The sequence below is a fragment of the Poecilia mexicana genome, unplaced genomic scaffold (assembly GCF_051168715.1).
Source record: "Poecilia mexicana isolate PSO_F unplaced genomic scaffold, ASM5116871v1 scaffold_14, whole genome shotgun sequence".
In the NCBI taxonomy this organism is placed as follows: domain Eukaryota; kingdom Metazoa; phylum Chordata; class Actinopteri; order Cyprinodontiformes; family Poeciliidae; genus Poecilia; species Poecilia mexicana.
This window is the reverse complement of record NW_028263383.1, coordinates 12,284,734-12,304,975: the sequence shown is the minus strand read 5'-3', so window position 1 is coordinate 12,304,975 and position 20,242 is coordinate 12,284,734. Positions and strand designations below refer to the sequence as shown.

At 39.0% G+C, this 20,242-nt stretch overlaps 1 protein-coding gene and 1 long non-coding RNA gene across 2 annotated transcripts in view; both read right to left on the bottom strand.

The window, feature by feature from the left end:
• tcf7 (transcription factor 7) overlaps nucleotides 1-20,242 on the bottom strand; it is an 81,218-nt gene that overhangs the window by 57,721 nt on the left and 3,255 nt on the right.
• Nucleotides 1,024-20,235, bottom strand: LOC148155479 (uncharacterized). The gene is made up of 2 exons (XR_015765184.1): nucleotides 15,520-20,235; nucleotides 1,024-14,326 (listed from the first exon to the last, which is right to left on the bottom strand). It is a non-coding gene; the product is annotated as an uncharacterized LOC148155479 (long non-coding RNA).

The window sequence follows — 20,242 nt, the reverse complement described above, 5'->3', positions numbered from 1 at the left end:
ACCATCAGACCCGACCACCATCAGGCCCGGCTGCCATCAGGCCCGGCCGCCGCCGTCAGGCCCGACCACCATCAGACCCGACCACCATCAGGCCCGGCTGCCATCAGGCCCGGCCACCGCCGTCAGGCCCGGCCGCCGTCAGGCCCGACCACCATCAGGCCCGGCCGCCGCCTTCAGGCCCGGCCGCCGCCGTCAGGCCCGGCCGCCGCCGCCAGGCCCGGCCGCCGCCGTCAGACCCGACCACCATCAGGCCCAGCTGCCGCCGTCAGGCCCAGAATCATTGAATCAGCCTGTGCCTTAAATAATTACCGATATTGTCTGACATGAAAAGCTTATTTCATGTCAGGTTTTTCAGCCATGTTGTCCAGCCCTAAAACCAAGTCAAAGATTTCATTTTAACATGATCAACAGCAGTAAAAAGGCTCAAGGATACAAACTGGGAGGATAATAAAATGTTTTTCATTTTTACAAGGCCCTATTATATATGTGTGATTTAGTCTGATGAACAAAGAGTAACAGAGATATGGAGGTGAAATCTTTAAGATGGAGATTTGGATCTTTGTATGTTGAAGTTAAAAGAAAAACGCATCGGAGTTACCCGGTTGTTTCACCCAGTTAGCTCACAACTCGGCTGGAGAATCATTCACGAAGCTCTCAAGTCTTTTCAAAAGTTTATCCAGGAACATTTTTGTTACCAAGTTGAAAAAGAAGCATTCACAGAGCAGCTAACCGTTAGCCGCTAACAATGCTAATATTAGCATCTGCAGCTTCCTATTTGATCCATAAAAGGTTTTAAACCGTGTTTAGATTAATTCATTTATTGCCTTCTGCATCTCTTTTAGAAACGTCGGTGGTGTACTGCTGACAAAGTCAGGTTTGATTTTCCAGAAAATGCACAGAAGTTTTTAGGTTGAGCTAAAACTTATCAACCAACTAATGCTGCCAAACGCCTCGTCTTGTGAACTTCCATGTCGTCTCGGCTCATCGTCACACTTCTAATTCATTCTGCCTGGATCTCATCTCTCGTCTGTCTCTTTTGATCCAACTCCTGAAACAACATGGTGAGGAACCAAACAAACCAAACGTTCTGACTCAACCAACGCTCCCAACCTGCCTCCCCTTCAAAGTAATGGCAGCGCAGAGCAAGAAACAACCAGTTTATTCATTTTACTAATCAGACTTCATGTCCTCAAAGACTTTGCTTTATCAGTGATCTGCTTTTTGTGGAACATTTGTGCACCTGGATGCAAGCTTGAATGTCACATATTTCCATGATGGTAAGAGTTTCTTCCACTGTTGTGGCCTCAATGGTTAAATTAAAACACAAAAGAGAGAGAGAGAAAAAGAGCTGCTGCATGTAAACAGATACAAGTTACTCCCTTAGCTCTGAGCAAGCACAGCAGAGTTTCTTTGTCAGAATGTTTTGTTTCAGTTAAAAATGATTTTCCATTGCAGGTTGGCGACTTCTCCTCCCCTGGTACTTGGAAAAAGGAGATGCAGTTGAGCAAGCGAACCTTGAAAATTTTCCACCAGCACACAAGAGGCGCACCCAGTTATGAAGAAGCAGTGTGTGCGTCTGTGCCGTTCAGGTGACAATGTGACTCGAGGCCTTTATTTTCCATGGTAAACCACAACAGGCTTAATCTTGCCTAACAGTACACAACAAACACAAGAGCTGTCACACAAACGCAGGCAGAAAGGCTAAATTAAATTCACTCAGATCGCAGCAGACCTGCACATCACAGAAGACTTGTTTTCTCAAAACGTCGTAAAATCTGCTTCTAAGTATGAGTTTTACAATTTCAAGCTTCACAGGAAATGGCCTGTTTTAACATTTTAAAGTAAGTCATTGTAAGCATTTCAGCTGCAAACATTAACATTTCTGGGTTTTTATTATCTGAGTGTTCCAGTAATCATAAAACGACACAATGATCAACGATTTTCTGCGTCTGGACCAGTTTAGATCTGCTCTGCTGCACAACGTTTAACACCGAGACGCCAACGGTCTGAACCTCACAACTTAAAAATACGCTTACAGTCTTCAGATGAATGTTTGTGACCTGTGACACAGGCCTGCTAATCCAAATATGGTTTGGTTGAATAAATAATGAAAATGTCTTTTTGTCCCAAAGTAAAGAGCATCCAAACATAAATAAAAATAAACTTATATTCCAGAATTATTTTATTTAAAAAATCTTTTAAATGACCAAATAGGGAGAAAAGAAACTCAGATATTATTTTCTAAACTTTGTTTTCCACACTGTGTAGGAACCCTGGTGTTAATTTTGTGTAATAATTGGAAATATCAATATAGTTGAATAATATACATGATCATAATTTGCATGAGTGAAACTGCAAAGGGAAGCTTGGATGAGGATTACAGATTAAACCTCTGTAATATGGCAGAAGCCGAAGCTGTGGGAACGAAGCGATGATGACAGGAAGGGAAAAGTCAGAAAAATGAGGAACAATCGAATCCAAACTGTCACTGCAGTATTTCAGAACAACGCTGTATTCTCGATGGATGAATCTAGTTTTATGATGAAAACACAAACCGTCTTGTAAATGTTACTATATCGTTTGAAATTGAATAAATGTGAAAACAATCAATATTCCTGCAAAGAGAAGGAAAAATTAGAAATCCGCTAAGCCTGTTTGCTGGACGATAAAGCCGCGATAAATGATAATATTCCCAAAGATGAATAAACTTTAAACTGTAATGAACATTCAACGCAGGAAGTCCCAACACGGCTGGATTATCAGCAAATCTATTCTGGTCCAACCTCTGAGGACAAACATAAACATGTCCTTAAAATAAACAACTTTTTATTCCAGATTACGTCTCTTTTTTAATGAGTTTTATGTTTATCTGTAATATTCTGCCTCAGCTGCCTCCGCTAATTCAGAGTCGACTTGACGCTTTGCAGATCAATAAGTGATTGAAACCAGATTTCTCCTCATTGTGATCGGATGGAGCCAACATGGTGTCGGAGCCGCTGCTGTCTTTACCGCGCCAAATTAAGTCTGGTGGAGCAATCTAAGAGAGAAAAGGCAATAAAATAAATTACATGATTAACGCTGGAGCGAGACAGGCAGGAGGAACGCGGGTCGCCTCGCACTGCAGACCCGCAGACAGCCAACCGGTCCTCTGGGGTCCTGCATCGGGCTGCCTGCTGAATGTGCCTGCTGTAAATCTGCGCCTGTCTGCAGGATGATTGGGCCGGGGAGGCTGTAAAAACATCAGCGATGGAGACCGTCTGTCTGTCTAACACGACAGAATGTGTCCTTGTTTTATTCCCTCTCCGTAATTAAAAACAAAAGGAAATCGGCTCCACAATGAGCGGCTTTAGTACGACTCCAATTAAACTACAAATTAAGCCGTCAGATCTGATGGAAATCCTGTTTTTATCAAGCATTTTCCTTACTTAGTCCCAAAAACCATCCTAAAATGACCTTAGAAATCATGTAATAATTAAACCGTCGCTGATATTCCTGTCAGCTGAACTGAAGATTTGAGCAGTGCAGTCGTTATGAGGCAAAAAGAAGAATAATTACCCAATAATTAACCCTAATCCAGGTTTCTGTCTGCATTTTTCAAATGTTTCAGAGTTAAAATGATCTTGCTTCACATGCTAAGTTGTTTTTCGGTCCTTACAGGATTGGCAAAAGTGTTGCAATGATTTTTTATGTACTTTTAGGAGAATATTTAAGACACGGTACTCTTCACCTTTACTTGAGTAATTTTAATATAAAGTATTTCTACTCTAAGTTGAGTAAAATGTCTGGATTTTCAGAAAACTCACCAGATCTGCAGTTTGTGTTAAAGATTCATAACTTTTTTTATTGAAAGACACTGGAAAAGTTTTATTCTGTGTTTTTTGTTACTGTCACTTTGGTTTCACATTATCATGTCCAGCTGATAATGTGATTTTTAAATGTTAGATTATTTATAATTTGATGAGTTACTCAGTACTTGAGATTTTACCACATACATTTTACTTTTCCTTGAGTAGAAGTAGTTCTTCTCTTCCTCTTCCTTGTCTGTCATAAAATGACACATTTGGCGTCAAATATATTAAATTGTTGTTCCATTAATTTGAGATCCAGACAGACCTTTAGGTAGTAAAGCAGGTAACTTCAGGTTGATATTTGTGACATTTACAGCCACTGGGTGTCGCTGTAGAGCAGCAGCCGTCAAACAAAACCGAAAGTCAAACCAAGCGTCTCTTATTGATCTCCATCTCAGGAGAACCAGAATAAACTTCACTCGGGTCCAAACCCCAAATTCACGGTTTGCTAAGCTAAAGCATCAGTAAGTAGCTGTAGAGCTGCGCAGCGATAACACGTCCACGTATTCATGCAAATTCATGCGTTATAAATCCTATGATTCAGAAACAAACATGAACTCTGACTGGTGGAAGTGAAGCCAACATTGGGTTCATTTTTTGGGTGTGGCAAAAAAATCCAGATTTATCAGGACAAAAACCACTTTCAGGGCCGCTGCTGGTCCACTTCAAATAACCCAGTTTGTTTCCTGCTGCTCTGGACCTTTTATGCAGCTGTGAACACGAACAACCGGACTGAGGCCGACTTGTTGAGCGGGTTCTCTTCCAGACTAACTCTGGTTCTGTTCGGTTCCGGTGTGAAAACAGACCCGACTCGAGTCGGAAACATGCACCGTTTCCATTACCGCAAAACTAAATTTGCTTAATGAATCGTAACTTTGACTAAACGTTCAGTGATTGATGACGATGAGCGCTAGCGCCACCTAGGCTAAATTATGAATATGTCATGGCTTTTAACAACTTATTCACGTGTGAATTTCCTCCACTGTGAAATTGTTTCTTTTTAACCTAGCAGAACGTTTTGTGCAGACTCTCGGTCCAGTGATGATCTCCTGCATGTTTTGTTTACCAGCCATCATTCACTTGCAAAGTGAAAGCAAACCGCAACAAACATAGAAACATGAAATCCACTTGTCTGGTTTTCCTGGCCTCCACTTTTCAACGCGTTTTCATGATTTCGACAGCAGTGAAACTTGAAAATCTTTTCTCCTCAGAACCTCAGAGGTCCTCTTCCTTTCGCTGACAGAGAGATTAGCCGTGGATTCGCGCTCCTTTCCTTGAGTGCGGCGGTGAAACGGTTAAAGGTGTTCTTAAGGTATCAGCGTTTGTTTCAACTGGGGCTGTGGTTTTGTTGTACCAGGTGCACAGCGCGGTTACCGCCTTCTCATTGTTTACTGCTAACTCCCTTCCGCTAGTGCACTTATCTCTTTCCGTCATTGTTCTCTTCCTCTCCCTCCATCACTCTCTCTGCCTCTGTCGTTTCTTCTCCTCCTTCTCCATCCTCCCTTCTTCTCCTCCATCTGATCGGCCCAATCTGATAAATCAGATGGTGCATTTCTTTTGTTGTTCACTTCCTGCCCACCCACCTTTCCCCTTTCATCTGTCCTTGGTGTGCATACAGTGTTTCCCACATAGACGTCCTGTACTATGAGCAACACCTACGCCGTCACGCACACCCACACACACACTCTCACACACACTCACGCCGACCACAGTGCACTGCATATCAGAGTTGCTCTAGTTTTTGTTTGGCCTTGTTTGAAAACGTTCACACAAGCTGATTTACCACAAGAGCTTCTCACACACCGAAAACACTGAATAAAAAAATGCATTATGAGCTGCAGGGCTTCCTGTTACACACCAAGCTGTCAATGACATCAACTTTGTGATCATTAAAGCCAAAATCATTTGGCTTTGTTTTCATTTCGCACATCCTCGTCTTGTTTCCAAACGTCTCCGAAATCAAACAACAATTTGAAACCAGTCTTCTGACTCCATCATAAAGTGCTGATTGGAAAAACATGCCCCCATTGCGTGCTCGCTGTGTTTGTACGTCAGTGCCGCCTGTCTTTATGGCCTCAGGGCTCTTTCTCCTGAAAACCAGAGGAAAAGCTTCCACTGATCACAAAACACAGGGATGAGAACCTCAGCATGCATGACTAAACCGTCTGAACAAAGGTAGGAAATCAATTTGACGCATGAATGAGCTCCTTACAAGGAAACCTGTTGAAGAGGGAATTCCTCTCTTTACTCTTAAATATTACAGAAACAGATGCAGCGCTTACGCAAACGATTGTCCCTTTTTACTTTTCACCATTTACCTGTTGTCCTACCTGCAAATTTCTCACCACAAAAGTGAAACAGACATTCCCAAAGAGGCGGAAAAAGCATCAAAGCTTGCCATTGATGGTGACAGGAACTGATGTCAACCTTCACAGATTATTAACAGGTGAAGTGAATAGCATTGATTGAATTTAAGCTGAACCAGCTGCTGTCAAACCTTTAAAAACAGAAGAAACGCCATGGACTTCCATAAAATGAACAATAACACAACTCAAGATCATTCATATTCTTTTTTTTATCGTTCTCCATATCAGCTATGCTATATGCTGACTCGTTGCCATAGCAACTGACAACAACGCAACTTTATGTATCAGGATTCGACACCAAAAACACTCAAACATTTTCCACACAGAGCAGGACATTCAGTTTTATATTTTCAGGCTCGATGTTTATTTTTGAATTTAATAGATTAGCTAATAACCTAATAATAGCTTAGCTAATAGCAGCAGTAGAGCAGCTGCTATTAGCTAAACTAACACAGTGGTGGTTGGTTAGCTAATATAAACACTGATGATCTGTCAGGGTTGGTGTTTAGGTCACCTTTCTTTTTATTTTGTAACTGAACCGAAACACACTGAATTCCACAGCACATCCACATGTTACGGTTTCATAGTCAAGCTAGCACCTTTGTGATTCAAACTTTTTCCTGACATTGTTATCTATTTGTCATAGTGTTAACAATTAGTAGCAAAGCACTGAGTCTGTTTTTCTTTTATATAGCAGATGTACATTTAAGATTTAGCTGTTATGGTGGCAACTGGACAGCTAAAACCAATGCTAGTCTTCATTAGCGAGCAGCTTTTTAGGATCTTGACCGCGTTACAGAATGTCTATGTATTTGCATGAAAATTATTGGAAAAGTCTCAGTAAAAACCTCCAGAAACCTGCAGAATGTCTGATTAGGAGCACCTTACTTACGATAGGACAGTGTTTTCTTTCTCAACACGTCACCACTTTGTCCGTCAGAATGTCAGTACATCAGGGTAAATAAAGAGCAAGGAGGAAGTGAAAGCATGCACATCATTTAAGTATCAGTATGGTGTATTTAAGTAAGTTTACATAAATAGAACATGAAGGTGTTGGTCTTTCCATCGCATCATGTGTGAGGCTGAAAATGTGTGTGTGCTTCAGATCGCAGCCATGTGTGCAGCTCCATGCGGCTGTGGAGGCTCCAGCTGGTCTGGGCAGAACCACGGGCACGGACTGGGCGGAGGACCATGGGGTTTCACTCTGCTTCTGGTTGACTATTTTTATGATGACTATTTTAATAAAGTGCATATTAAAATGATAATAAAGGTCAGCTGCAGAGGCTGAGGTCTGGGGGAGGAAGAGTCATTATGGGACATTATCAGCTGCTGACATCAACGCACTAGCTGTGGGGGTTTGTTCAGAAGTGGTTTCAGACGAATATCTGGGGCAGCTTTGTATGAGTCAGTGCTCAAATCAATAAGAAGAGTCCACACAATCCAACAACTCCCATATTTACTATTAGGCTGCTCAATTAAAACATATACTTTGGTAATGAGAAGCACAGCAAAACAAAAAAACAACCACAACTTCATGTGTGCAACTTCAATTCTGGACAATTTCAATGAGATTCTAGATCAGAAATCAAGAATAAATATCAAAACGCCAATGATAGAGCATAATACCCTTTTTTTGTCCAAAAAGCCTGGACAGTGGCATAATCTGGCATTTATTTTTTAAAGAACAACCTTTAATTTAATCAGAGGCTCACATCATTTAAGTGTGCCGGCCATTATTCTGCTGGAAGATAAACTGTCCTATAATTTATCACGATAAACAATAATATTGTTGTCTTGTCTGTTTTGTTTATTTTGGATATTTAAATTATCTTCCAGCTCCAGAGTTAGAATTTAAAGTTTATTGATATTTAAGAATGTGCCCTTGCATTACTAAACCGTTAACAAAATGACAATATTATCGTTTATTGCAGTAGGCGTATTACAAAAGGGAATAAAAAACAGCTATATTTAAGTCTTTATGTCTCTTTTATAGCATTAATCAGCTCAATAAGCTAAACCAGCCGGTGTCTGACATGCTGAGATCGTGGATGGAGAAAGTCACTCCTCCAAGCGGGTCGTAAATCTTCCTCACAGGAGATCAAAGGGGAAGAACATAAGGCAAATTGTCCTTTATGTTCACATATGGCGATCACACTGACTGAACAGAGAGCGGCCCAAACAAAGGCTGAGGAACTGGAGCGTCCCGCCGTGAACGAAGAAAACCTGAGGGAACGCCGCCGCCGCCTATTGTTTCAGAAAACAACAATCGGTTTTATCTGCTGAGCATGTTTGGAAGCTACAACAACGGGCTCTTTCACACACGATAAACCGATTAATCACATGATAAATCACTTATCCTTCTCTCTTTCCACCAAGAATTGGATGATAAAAGTTTTCAGTTTGGTGTTCTGGTCTCAACTTGCCATTTTTTTAAAAACATTTTGTTTACAGAGACTTCATAATTAACTTTATTTGTTGTTTTGTTTATTTATTTTGGATATTTAAAACATTTCCAGTGTTAAATGTTAATTAGGATTTAAAGTTTATTGATCTTTGAGAATTTGTTCTTGCTTTATATTACTGGAAAATTCTCTCCAAACAACAATATTGTCACTTATAAAGATCATTTTGGAGAATTTATCATCTCGCAAAATGAGTTATTTCGCCAGGCCTGTGCTGGACGATAAATAGTCCCAGAAGTTATTGTGATAAATAATAATGTTGTTGTTTTGAGACCGTTTTCCAGGAACATAATGGAAATGATAGCATAATAATAATCCAAGAACACATTCCCACATTTCATTAAAGTTTAAATTCTAACAAACCTTTAACACTGGAGCTGGAAGTCATTTTAAATATTAAAACTAAATAAAGAAAAGAACAGAAAGAACAAATAAACAAACACGACTGTCCTTAAAAATGGGATGAAACGCCAGACCGAAGACTTTTATCATCCAGATTTTGGTAGAAAAAAACATAAATCATGCAAATGGAAATGATTGAGTTGATTTAATTTATCATGTGATTAATTGATTTACTGCTTATTGCTTCATTTATTCATACAAGCAGATTCCCTTCTAATCATTAAGAAAAAATTATGAGTTCAAGGAAACGTAAATTTTTAGGAAATAACAAAGATGAAGCAGTGCAACTGCTTAGAGAAACTTTGTGATTATTGACAGTAATGGAGGAAATGAAAAAAGACTCTAATTCCCACAGCTCATCTGGTTTCTTTAAAAAAATCCTCCCACACAGAAAGTTAGTGAAGAGTAAGATCACCTGAAAATCACTTGATCAACCACAAAAACAACCATCACCTGTTGTTTATCTGCAAACTCCATCGAAATCACCTCAGACAAAACTATGTTTAGACACAAAAACTTAACTGTAAAACACAAGGTTGATTCTAGTGGCATCAGGCATGTTTTCCTTTCTTTTTCTGTCTTTATTTAGATGTTATTATTTAAAATCCTTCAAGGAAGAAGATTTACTTCAGTATCTTTGTCAAAATGTTTTCTTAATACCAAACGGATTCTTGTGATGTCATCGACCAAAACACACAATGCTTCCAGTGGTACACGGGTTTCTGTACCATCAGTAAGTCCTTCTGAAAGCTGCAGGTGTTTATTCAACCTTACACTTTAAAACCGGATTCACAGGAGTTTTCCGCTAACATTGGTTAAAACATTTATGCTGCTGCTGAGATGCTAAAAACAGTGACTGGGAGACAAACAGCTACACTAGCTTTATGAGTCTGATTCCTTTTGACTGATGAGGCGCGCCAATGAAAGACCATCTTAATGTGATTAAAATAAAGTCAATTATAGGGAAAGAGCTGATTATATGATATGATTAAAAGAGATAACAAAAAAGCCAAAATCCCAAGAAGGAGCTTGTTAAAGTGTGAAAACAAGAAAAGTGGCCAAAATTTGCCCGTGGACCCAAAATGGCCGCTTCCCTGGTCTTTTTTAGGACATAAAACCAAGCGACGTTTTTTTCTTTACTTAATAGGTCTGCATACTTACAAAAAATGTTTGCCTTTGCACGTGAAAATGACTGCAAACAGATCCATCTTTGAAGAGCATAAGTGGAGCCTCCTGCACAACCAACAGGAATGCAGCAAGTAGTTTCTGGATGGTAAGTCATCAGCTAAACACAGCAGCCATTGTACAGCAGGAAAACAAGCTAACCAAACATGTTGGAACTCAGTTTGGGTTGCTAGGTAACTGCAACCCAAACTGCCGTCACTGCCGTTTTGGTTGTTAGGTGACAGGGCTGGAGTTCCGTTTTGGTCGCCAGGAAACGGGGCTGGAGTTCTGTTTGGGTTGCTAGGTAACGGGGCTGGAGTTCCGTTTTGGTCGCCAGGAAACGGGGCTGGAGTTCTGTTTGGGTTGCTAGGTAACGGGGCTGGAGTTCCGTTTTGGTCGCTAGGTAACGGGGCTGGCACACCATTATCTACCTTTTTTTAAAGTGTTTTTAGAAGTAGTAGAAACCCACATGGGAGAATTTCTTCACATTTTCATTTCTTCATATCTTTCCTTCTTTAAAGTAATCACCACATCATAGCTGCAGTACGACAGAAAATTAGATTAAAATTTTTTTTTAAATCCACCTGTGATCAACAGAGTCGCTGCTGTGACTGATTAACTACGAGCTGAGAACACACACATCTGGACAGCTCACTCTGTAAACAAGAAACTACAGAGAAACTTTGCAAAGTTTCACTCCATGGACTAGTGACTCACCTGGGTGCAACATCCTGAACACACACACACACACACACACACACACACACACACACGCTGAGCGATCATAAAGACTGTTCAGAGCGGGAGGCCCAGGCACAGAGTTGCCGTTTGAAACTACTGACCTCTTGTCGAGTTTCCTTTGTTTCGGTTTCTCTCTGTTTCCGTGCTGCTCAGAACGTGAACGCTCAAATAGGAAACCCATGATTAATGGGCCACTTTCTCTCTCATTTATTGTCAATTTCACACTCTCTCAAAATCATAAAGAGACTCATGAAACAAAACAGAGAGAGAGTCTCCAACTCAACTTTCAACACGTCACTTGTTTCCTACTCCATTAAATGACCTTCACACCTTAGGGACGCGATCTAAATCCTAAAAAATAGTAATTACAATAAAATCTATATTCGAGTTTCAGCTGAGGATACTCTATGATGTTCTGTCCTGGTTAAAGAAAGATTAAATAAATTAAATGAATTATTCTTAATGCAGGTATAGGATTTAGCTGCCTATGTTTGGCTTAGCTTTGTAAAATACTGTATAAAAACAGCTATAAATTCAAGACTTCCTCTGTTTTCATTGCAGCTTTGCCTAATATTTAATCAGAATTATTTCTGACCTGCCTTTTACTTTGGTTATTCATTTAAAAAAGCATTCAGTTTAATCTGTGTCTGACGAAAAGATGGGAAATGAACTCCTCCTTATGTTTAATGAAGCATATATGGAGTTTTATTTTGCTTTATTTTTCCACTAGGAAAATATCCCAACTCATTTTATTCAATCTGCACATCATGTGTTTATTTTAAAGCAGAACTGAAGCCATATGTAGTAATATATATGTATTGATATAAATCTGTAGTTACTGTAAGGTTTTTGCAGTTTAATATTCTCGTCAGAAGCTCAGGAAGGTGAAAACACCTGAGCTAAACGCTGTTTTATTAAGACGTCTGAGACGGAGTTAATAATAATCAAACCAGCCACGCTTCCTCTGCACACACCTGTCTTTTACTGCTGCACCATTTCCACCGGAAAGAAATAAGTGGATGAATAATTACAGGTATAAACACCTCGGGGCCATCCAAGGGGTTTATTTTTTCTTCTTTTAAACATTTCCGCCTCTTGAAAGCGTCTTCTGAACCGTTTGTCTTCAGGTGCCTTCACAGCTTCAAAGCTGCAGCCGGGCGGCGAAGAGGCTCTTATGGTCATTTGTATTTTAATCTTCCTCATCCTCCTCTTCGCCTCCCTCAACAACTCTTCCCCTTAAAAATCTATTTATTGGCCTTCATTCAAACATATTTTCATCTTCTGCAGGAAGGCTGAGAGAACATTTGGTTGATGAGTCTAAATATTTTTAATCGGCACCAGTTTCCAGTTCAGACCCGGCCCAGAAATTCAGATCTTTTATTTCTAAGGACCAACAGAAAACAAAGAAAGTAAATCTAAAGATGATTGTTTGCATAACATTTACCAGGATTTTAATAAACAAACGGCATCCAACCGCTGCTGGATGACGTGTTTCTAGAGCAAAAATATCTACATTTTTACTCTAGATGCATTTAAGGAACAGGGAATTAGTCAGATTTTTCAGTTTCTTATCTGCCGATCAAAGATCAGAGACGTTTAAGGGAAAATTGGCCGGATCTCTAACCGGCTGATTGATGCATATCGAGAATTTCATGACATATTCATCGTTTGGGATTAAATACGTGATTTAAATATTGCTCTTCCTTTTAAAGCTCAATGTGGCATAATTTAAATTAAACAACATCCAAAAATAAAATCATCATTTAAGACAAGGCACATCAGTATGAGCAATAATTACTGCTGTTATTGTTATTGTTACGATTTAATGAGGCTGTCAAATATTATTTATTTAGATTATATAGAGTCTTCTACCCACTCCTTGGAACGTGTAAATACACTTAACTGTTTTTAATTTCTATATAACAGTTTATTAGAAACAACTAAAAAATTACATGTAAGATCTTCTCCTGCTTTAACGTTTAAAACATTTATAATTTGCTGATAAAATCAAACAGGACATCAGATTTACACATTAATGTAACTGTAATGTCTTACATGTTTCATTAAAATAGATCATTTTAATCCGACATCATGTTATAAACCAGCTGTGTCCAAACAATCATTACGTTTAAAGAGCTTCTGAGCCACAAAAAATACCTTAAAGCTGCAGCATTTTGTGTTTTCCAGTTTTATAGTATCATTTTATCATTTTATAGCACAATCCAGTAATTATGTTTTACCTTCAGATGTTATAAACATGCTACATTTATCAAAAAGGGTGTCTGTCTCTTTAAGAAGCTCCTGCTTTGAGACGCCGCCTTCAGGAAGTCGTCACAACATGAACACCTTTAAAACAAACTTTTTCAACTTCGTCTGCACAATAATGAACAAAAAATGTAAAGTTTGATTTAAATCAACACTACAGTCAGATTTTTGTGGATCATGGAAAACATAAAAAAGGTTTTGAACAGTTTTGTTATCAGACAGTTTCAAACTTTTTGTAATTGATTGTTTTCTTATTTGAGCTGTAGATGATGTGCGTTTGAGTGAAAGTCGATGTCTGTGGTTTTAGTTTCTCCAAAAGCAAAGATGAAAGCAGAAACACTGATTTGTCTAGAAAAAATTGATAAAAATAGAAAATATTCCCCTAAAAGTTGAGAAATGGTCCAACTGCAGCAACTTGTGCACCAGATTTACTCCATTGTGGAACTGAGGGGGCCGCACAAAATCCTTCAGAGGGCCGTAAATGGCCCCCAGGCCTCACTTTGGACATCCCGATTGTAAACTGTCCATGTTTCTGGAACTTTAGCATGAAAAATGTTTGGAGATATTTGTAGAAAAAAGAATTGCTGCCTTCCAATGAAAGCCTCTTTTCTTTTCTGCCTCTTAAATCCGAGTATTCGGGTTCTTATCAGAGCCGGTCAGAGGCCAGGGGGGGTCCGCGCCGCTCATCCCGGCCCCCGCGCCGCTCATCCCGGCCCCCGCGCCGCTCATCCCGGCCCCCGGGTCTGCGCTCCCTGAAGTGGGGCGGATTAGCGAGGACTCAGCCTGCGTTGCTGCCATTGTTTACCGAAGGACTAGAGGAAGGCTGAGCAACCCCCCTGTCAACACCGTAGTACAATGAAACAAGGAAGTGGAGAGATCCTCGACTTCTACATGCACAAACACACACACACACACACACACACACACACACACACACACACACACACACACACACACACACACGCACGGCGCTCCCTTGATCTTGGCAGGATTGCATTTATTTATTCATTTTGTTATTTTGGAAAACGCAGCGGGGAAGAAAAGAGACGAGGAGCCCGTCGTCGTCAGCAGCTGATTTCTGAATGAAAGCAGGAAAAAAATGTCAAAAGGGAAATTTCTGTTCTCAGATTCAGAGAAAGCCATGAAGCGGCAACATTAGGGCAACGTGAGGCAACAGGGGTGTACAAACTTTTTGTGCCAAAATCGTTGAGTCAAAAGTTCCAAGAAAAAATAAAAATAGAACAAATTTATAAGTTGTAGATCCATAACTTTAAAAGATTTTACACTTTAGAAAATTAATTTTCTGATTCATTTGGATTTAATTGAACAACTTTCTTTAAAAACTCTTACTATATTCAACTGTTAAATAAATAAAAAACCTGAGTTGGATGCAGCAAAGTTGGCTTTTCAACAGAACTGCATGGACACAGTTCTATTATTATAAAAACTCAGTTATAAAAAGATAAATATTAGCACTGTACTTGAAAATTATGTTGTTACTGATCAAATTATCATTTAATATTTTAAAATTACATTATCAGTCAGATCAAAACATAAAATTAAATGGAAATTTTGTTATTTTAAGGATGAAAATGACAATAACTCACATAAGTAACAAATATAGCTAAATAAAATGTTTCCAAATCAGTTTGTTTTTGGGTAGAAAATCCAGAAATTAGTAAGAGTAGAAATACTTCACATAAAATTACTCAGGTACAGCTTGGTAAAAATACTCCTGAAAGTACATTTTTCAAAAAAAGTTACTCAAGTAAATAATAATGTTTCCCTGATTTAAAAATAAAGTCTCCATCTACATCAACCACGTCCACTGGATGAGTCGTATCACTCTTAAACTGCAGTTTGTGGACCGCACAAACTCAGTCCACGCACCACAAATGGCCCGCGGGCCACACTTTGAACACCCCTACTTTAATATTTCATCCAAAACAAACAGCAGAGCCTCCAGACTTGTTAGAAATGATGTTTCAAAGTTCCCGTTCCCAAACACGCCACGTCTTCCTGTCAATTTTTCAATTTTGGTCTGTGAAATGAAGTGTCAAACGAGCAGGAAATTCCCCCAAACGAGATGAGAGCGGCGCGCGCCGAGCCGCTGAACGCAAGCTCGTAAATTCCACTGACGGCCCAACGCGCCGTCAAACAGTAATTTAATCAAAACATTTACTGTTATCCCGAGGAAACCTGTAAATTTTAACGGGAGGGCGTTTACAGTCAGCGTCCGGGTCGGGCCGGCGGTAAAAGCCTCCAGCTCACCGTGCCGAAGCCAGATAGTGCTGACGTCTTCGTGTGACCACAGCTTCCACATCACAGGGAGTTTCACAGCCTGTCTGACAGCAAATAAAACAACTGCACACACTCAAATATCAGATATTAGGTTCAGGGTTCAGACGCTAACCCTTTGACCAGAATAATCTCCCAGGAGAGATTTCTAAGGTTGGTAGAAAACCTTTAAATCCCACAGAGAAGCTTCAAAAGAGCTTTGCTAAAACGCATCAACACCTGCAACTTAAAGAGACAAAACACCAGCAGAAATCAAGTGTTTTCATTCTAGATTATAGCACAAGTGTCTTAGTACAGTTTAAATTAGACAAATCTACAACAAGGAGAAATGACAACTTTTGTCATTTCTCCTTCTAGTTCCCAGATGCCTGAAGGTTATCTCAAAGGACGAGAGGATGACGAAAGAACGGCGAACTGATGGCGAAGACGTCAGAGACGAGAACAGAGGTAGAAAAGGTGAAAACGACACAAAGCAAAGATGGATCTGAAGGACGAAAAAACTACTTTTATGTCTACAGGAAATCTTTCCTCTGCTTTGGTTTGACTCCCTTTAAAAAGAAAACTGTCTGCGTTTAATCCACAATGTTATGCACAAACACACACACACACACACACACACACACACACACAGGGAGAGAGCAAACATTAGCTCAGAAAACACACCATGAACTCTGGATACAAACAGCAGCCTAAGGCTTGCAGATGAACACAACAAACATGCCGAACGCTGAGATGCAACTCGGTGTAATGAAGTTCAGCAGCAGCCATGAAAACACAAAACACATCCAGATAAAAGCTCCACACAAAGGCAACAAGCTAATCTGCTAATCCCACAAATCTTCTCTGAGCATTTCCTCCCATATCTCCATAAATGTGACAACAGCAAAACGTCCAGAGGAGGCAGAGAACCAGAGCAGAAATACTTCAACGTGTTTTTACTCAAAAACTAGCCGTATTTGGTAAAAAGTCTGAGTGACTGATCAGTCATTTCAAACAGAGCAAAATATAAAGTTAAGTGGAAATTTTGGTATTTTAAGGACCAAAATGACAAAATAAATTTTCTAAAATTAGTTTATTTCAATAAACTTCTGAAACTTTTGCAAAAACTGCAGGTGTGAGTCTGGTGGATTTCTGGTTAAAACATGTCTGTTTTTCATTCAGTGGGTAGAAAATCCAGAAATTTTACTCAAGTAAGAGCAGAAATACTTCAGAATAAAATTACTCAAAAGTCCAATGCTCCTAAAAAAGTTACTCAGGCAAATCTAATTGAGTAAACGTAACTAGTTACTGCCCAACTCTGCCTTTTGCAATAGGAAAACGCTTTTCTGTCTAAACAGAAAATTAGTTACATTTTTAGATTAATAACTGAACCAATTGAATTATTTTATATTCATTTTCTCCAAAAAGCCCCCCTCAAAAAACCCCCCCAGATTTAAACAACTGGACTGGAGTTTTTACAGTGAAAACAAACCCACATGCTGCGCCGAGGGGAATCACAGAGACAACTAATAAACTTAATGCTGAACTTTCTGTCGTTCAGCTGATGCTCTCGCAATGAGCTCAGCAGTTTTACAGTCTTACAGGAACACACTCAGGTTTTCAGAAACAGGTTTTCAGAAACAGGTTTTCAGAAACAGGTTTTCAGATTCAGGTTTTCAGAAACAGGTTTTCAGAAACAGGTTTTCAGATTCAGGTTTTCAGAAACAGGTTTTCAGAAACAGGTTTTCAGATTCAGGTTTTCAGATTCAGGTTTTCTTCCGTCGATATGCTGCTGGTAACTGATGGCTGGATGATTAAACTCAAATAAAAAGAGAGCTGCAGCCAATAAATGTCTTAATTATCGACCAAAGACTTTTATTTTAACCAAACTCTTCCACACTGAATAGAAACAAACAAAAACCCATTAAATAATCACATTACACTGATAGAAATTAAGATTTTTTGCTTTTGTAAACATTTCCGCTTGCACTGTTTAAACTCAGTGACTTTCCTGATCGATTTAACAACATTTTAGACAAAAAAGTAAAACAATATTGGCAAAAATCAGAATCGGAAGATCAGGATTTTTAAAGATTGATAATTGGACAGAAAACTGCAATCGGTGAATCCCTGATAATCATTTCATGGCGTTGACAGAAATGAGTCCTTTTTGCGTTTTTGAAAATGATTCTGCTGCGATAGAGAGAAGATAGAGAAACTTGAAATAATTTCCTGCTTCCTGAACAAATGCAGCCAATTTTCCACAACTTGACCAAATAAAAGACGAAATAGAAAAAGAAGAACAAGAGTTCAAGCTGTTAAAGAAGACAGGTTCTGGTTCAGGTTCTGGTTCTGGTTCTGATCTGGTTCTGGTTCTGATCTGGTTCTGGTTCTGATTCTGGTTCTGATCTGGTTCTGCCGCCCAGCAAACGGACTCACTCCGTCAGAAACGCGTCACCTTCTCTCGCTGAAACAAAAACAACCTGTGATTTCCCCGTCGGTTCCCCAGATTCGTCGCATCAAACCAACAACCATCAGCCGCCATGACACTTTCAGCCGCCATGACACTTTCAGCCGCCATGACACTTTCATCACCCACTTTCAGCTGGTAGGTAGAGGCGCCCCAAAACGACGCCCTAAATATACGGAGGCAGCAACAAGAGGAGAGAAAAAAAGAGAGAAAGAAAGAGAGAGAGGATGCAGAGAGAGGAAGAGTTCAGCGAACGCCAGAAAGAAAAAGAAGGACAGAAAGAGAAAGAGAGAAGGGAAGTGCTCTTCATTTCAGCCCTGCCTCCATCTTTCTGAAGCGATTTCATCAGACGCCACCAGGCTGTTGATCATGTTGCCGGATGAGCAGCTTAAAGCAACGGCAACAAAAAACTTTTTGAAAATGAGCAACAAGGACGCTTCACTGCATAAACAATAAATCTACCCACGTAATTCTGTTTAGTTTCTAGAGAAAATATCTTATTGCACTTAAAATAAGACAAAACTAACTTACAAATAACTTGTCAACAAGATATGTTGGCCTGTTTTAGGTAAATATCAGATTATTTCACTTACAACATGGGGAAATTAAATAATCTCCTTTTCCCTCGACATTAAGGGATAATTTACTAAAAACAAGCTCTTATATCTTACTGAAAAGTTACTTATAAGTTAGTTTTATCTTATTTCAAGTGTAATAAGATAATTCTTCTAGAAACTAAAAGAAATACTTGGTAACATTTTGTGTTTTTGCAGTGATTCAGTTCCCAGTGATCATGGATAAAACCTATAATCATTTAGACTCATTTCTGGGAAGTTTTATTTCCACGTAAGAGAAAAACTAATAAATAAATCACCTTGTTTTATCAGAAAGCTTCCAGATGACTTTAAATAATAATAATAAATAAAACAGAGATTAAAAAAAAAAGCCATTTAAATACAAAACAAGTGAGTTACAGACAGTGAAAAAACGGAAAAACTCTTTTCTTCACAAGTTTTGTCACAACATGCGTTTGTGACAACAATAAAAGCAACAATTAAAAATATTTATTACTGTTTTCAGGTCCTGGTCTTAAAAAAGACACTACTGCTCATAAAGAAATGTGACTTTTATCACTAAACTGCACACAGTCACTCCAATTAATCATATTTACAGATTTATTGGCAGTAAAACTAACAATCCAACAACAGTTTAAACACATTAACTGGAATTTACTGACAACAACAAATATAAATTCTTACAAATGAGAAATGATGCAAAAAACGTCTCAGATCTGCGTCTGAAGCTCAGCTGTTATTAGGGCCGCGACAAAACCTTCTTAAAACTCCTGAGTGTGTGTGTGTGTGTGTGTGTGTGTGTGTGTGTGTGTGTGTGTAGATGGAAAAACCTCACTGCAACAGCAGCAATCACACTCCGACTGTCAGCAGAGTTCACCAAAGTAACAATAAAAACCTTTTATTTTGTTATTTCACGGTGAGGCGACAGCCGCCTCCTCTGAGCCCAATAAGCCTCAATTTATTTTATTTTGTCCATTACACTGCAAAAACACAAAACCTTACCACATAGATTTTGTTTAGTTTAGTGCAAATATCTTAGTACACTTGAAATACGACAAAATTAACTTACAAGTAACTTTTCACCAACATATAGAAGTAAATAATTCATTAATATTGATGAAAAAGTAATTATTTCACTAATAACAAATCATTTTTCCGTTGTTGTAACTGAAATAATCTGCCAATATTAAGGAATTACTTACTTATTTCTTGCTGAAAAGTTAATTATAAGTTAGTTTCCTCTTATTTCAAGTGTAATAAGATATTTGTTTCAGAAACCAGATCAAAATTACTTGGTAAGAATTTGTGTTTTTGTAGTGTATGTAGTCAAAACACATAAAGAGTCTTTCAAAATTCAAATTAAAGTTCAAAATGTTCCAGAAATATTGATTGGCAACAGTCACAGCAGAGTTTTCTGCAATAATTACAGACTGTTTTTCAAACAGATTTTGACTTTTTTGAGCAAAAAGAAACAGAAAATACCAAAAACAAGAAGACGGCCATGTCATTTCTTTAGCATTCAAAGCGAATCCTGAAGATCTGATTTTAAAAACTTGCCCTGGATTGAAAGGCCGGGTATAAATACGGCCTCAGGTTGACAAAACACACAATGAGGAGAAAAATCAGAGCCCAGCAGGCAGCAGGAAGGGCTAAGAACAGGACGAGCCGACTT